We start from the raw sequence: 3,697 nt of genomic DNA, 5'->3' as shown, positions 1-3,697 counted from the left end.
AGTCTACCACAGAGCGTAACGCCTGGTTGATTAATGCCAAGAGCAGACATCTCGGTCCAGCCTAAAAGGAAGACAGCGGATTAGGGTGAAGTCGTCCCTCTACACTGATCTTGGGTCAGTTTTGTATTTCCCTCCCTAATGGATCAGGATAGAATTTGGGGAGAGCAAACTGACCCTAGCTCTGTACCTAGGAGCAACTTCAGGTTACAGTAACTGTATGTCTGTCTACCTATCAGGACTGTCATATGGTCATAATAAGCAGCTTGGTATTGGTATGTATTAGGATCCCCATTAGCTGTTGGGAAAGCAGCAGCTGCTCCTCCTGGGGTCCACGCAGAACATCAAACATGACATAATACAGAACAAGTACATCACAAGGACAGCGCAATACACATTTAAAAATGGCACAGGTAGCCTACGGTCCATGGTTCAGTTGCTCTTGGATTCACTATCAGATTCCGATCCACAGAGTCGACCAGAAGCATCTTTCAGCACTGACAACTCCATTAAGGAAGTATAAGAGAGGAGGGGGTGAGAGTCTGCTGGCAGGAATGTTAGCCCCTGACTACTGGTTACTGGCAGACACACACACACACACACACACACACACACACACACACACACACACACACACACACACACACACACACACACACACACACACACACACACACACACACACACACACACACACACACACACACACTGTACTGGTACCTGGCAGTCACCCACCACATGGCAGTGAACCATGCTCCATTGGTTCACAGACAAACATAGAGTTGGGCTGCCCTCTGCTGGTAATAACCAAAAATTAACAAATGTCCTTTATCAAGTAATCTCGGGAAACACAGAACTAAAATCTGTCCATGAGGGATTATTGACATGGTAGCCTATTATCAAATAAAAGTGAAGTCCTACAGTCTATAAAGGTTTGTTTCATAAGACAATTCGTAAGGCAATGCAATCTAACAAATAATGACTATTTTCCACATGCTCAACATTTTAGGACTAATTCCAGTAACCTACTTAAAACATTGTCACAACACCCATAACAGACCACATGACGTGACAGTGATCCTTCGGTCCAGCACATGCAGTAGCCTCCAGCATAAAGAAATGAAGAACACTTGTGTTTCCTGCAACCATCGCGAATTAGCAGCATCTGGCTACATCAAAACAACTGGATCATATTAATGGGACAACATTGACCAACCTTAATGAACCCAGTAGCCTACAACAGGTTCTCAGCCAGGGGTACAGGGGTACAGGACGTGAGAACACTCACGAGACCATAGGCTTCGGGGTCAAATGCACATTTGGGGGTACCTCAGGGATATTCTGAGCAGAGCCTACTTAAACTGGTGGTACCGCAACAGAAACAGGTTGGGAACCACTGGACTACAGTTTACATCTCAACGTCATACGCAAGAAGATGCGCTCATTGCGCTGTTGTTGTCATTGCGTAGCATGAATGGATGGACTGCCTTTGGCTTCTTGGCTTGTTGTGTTGTACATCAGCGCAGCGCCACCTCGAGGCGAAGGAAGAGAAGCGCTCGGGGACCAGGGCTGGGCAGGCATCAGGCTCCCTCACTGTATGTCACCGCACCGTGCATCAAAAGGTTTACAGGATACAAATCGGATGCTGAATACTCCGTACCTGACAAAGGGTGAGTGAGATGCACGTTTTTATTACTCCGCCGTATCCGACCACACCCAGACAATGCATTTGCCCGCGACCTGCCTTAAAGAAAAGAAGGCCCGCGAAATGAACATTCTAGGCTATTTGTCTCGGAGGGTACCAGGCTATGTCGTCCATAACCGTACAGCCCAGACAGGACATCATATTGGCGACCTAAGCAACACGTGATGGGTTATTATTGTAAACCTTTCAAATGAACCTATATGTGTAATTCGGTGTTACGCGTTGCCCCAAATGACACTCGTAATACCACACATGTAAGCTATCGATTATGATAAAAATGTCATATAAGCTTTCAACCGCAAAATGTTACCGACCAGACTGAAAAACAGCAGCATCCGTTGCCATTCATCAATCAATATGGTGTCTAGTACATCCAAAACAGCCTATGTTAATAAAACAAATTATGATTACTATTATTAAATGTAATAATAAGGAACAGAACGGTCGCTAAGGCAGGATGGGTTGTTTTTTATGCTCAGGCAGGGCCATCTACAGTAGCTTCCAGAGAGAAATGATGAGCTGTCATTTACGATATAGCTCTGTAATTGAGAGAAGGAGGGAGAACGAGAGAGAGAGAGAGAGAGAGAGAGAGAGAGAGAGAGAGAGAAACGTCAACGAAACCAATGCAAAAACGTCGGGCACAATTGCGAGACCGAGGCCGCATAGAGGGTTAACCAATCCAATTCCACAATGGGGAATCAGGACTGTCTGGTCGCATTCACATATGAATCATCTACCCTCATTCGGGGCCTAGATATGACAAGGTGCCTGATTAGATTACATCGCGCTAAATCACATTTTCACTGATGGGGCATCGTGAGTCAGCATGGCCTACCAGTACCATACCCCTTCAAGCATTGCCTATGGAGGCCTGTGTCACTGCAAACTGAACGGTAGGCTAGCTAGGCCATATAGTCGTAGTGTGGTTTTATGTAGGCTACCGTAGGCCTACACATATAGGAATTGTGACCAAAAAATGAGCACCGGATGGTATGTTTCTTCTGAGCAGAAACGAGATGACTGTCAGTGTGTGTGGGTGTGTGTCCTTCTCTCTCTATCTGTGTACCTGCTGTGATCTCTGTGCCTGTCCTGAGTCATACTCATGTTATACAGTATCTTCACGTCTCTCAGGTTGGTCTGTCTGGTCTATCTAAGCCATCTGATCAACTATCCAACAGTGATGGTCGTTGTTTAGATCCTGTACGGGTAGCCTGTATTCCAGCCTGCTGTGACACAACATATCCATCATCACTGGACGGCCACTCTCAGTTCAGTGACATTGGTTCAGTGCGACTTTGGTTTGGTGACCCGGCAAAACACTCAGTAATTTAGCCGTTAAGCAGGATGTCAAACAGTCAGTGACATATTATCTAATTTCTTCTGGAATGGTTGCAATGTAGTCTATTCTAAGGCCTCATTGTTAGCAACGAGGTCCAGTCATACCAGCAGGTTAGTGTGCCGGGCATTTAGTTTAAAGAAACCTCTTTGCTGAGTTTAGGTGTGACAAAGTTGTTCACTTTATCCCTGTTTGTTTTTAGGTTCGTATCCATCCTCTCCATTCGACTTGGTCGAAAGTCGTTAGAATGTTGTGACAATAATACATTATAACAGTAGGCCTACACATGATTGGTAGAGAGCTTTTTATTTACAGACAAAAAAGACAAAAGCTCTTTACATTGTGAGCAGCCATATCAAATGCTTTAATAAAGAGGATAATGATTGTGTTCCCTCCATTTACAGTTGGCTGTTATGACTGGTTGTTCTAACTGATGCTGACCGTGGGCTCTATTCAATCTGGATTGCTGAAGTGTTACAGATTGCGTGATCTACATTTTTAAGGTCATTTCCCATTGAGCCGGGATACGTCGTGGTCACCGTGACTGCAGTCTCTTAACGCCGGGGAACGTGGCCTTTAAATTGAATTCACGCTGCACCGTTGAACTTCCGCGACACTGATTGAGTGGAGCCCCTTGTCTTCTTACACAGGGTGTCATA

This window comes from Oncorhynchus keta, chromosome 10, assembly GCF_023373465.1.
Source record: "Oncorhynchus keta strain PuntledgeMale-10-30-2019 chromosome 10, Oket_V2, whole genome shotgun sequence".
NCBI lineage: Eukaryota > Metazoa > Chordata > Actinopteri > Salmoniformes > Salmonidae > Oncorhynchus > Oncorhynchus keta.
The sequence above is the reverse complement of the archived record's forward strand: the minus strand, read 5'-3'. Positions refer to the sequence as shown.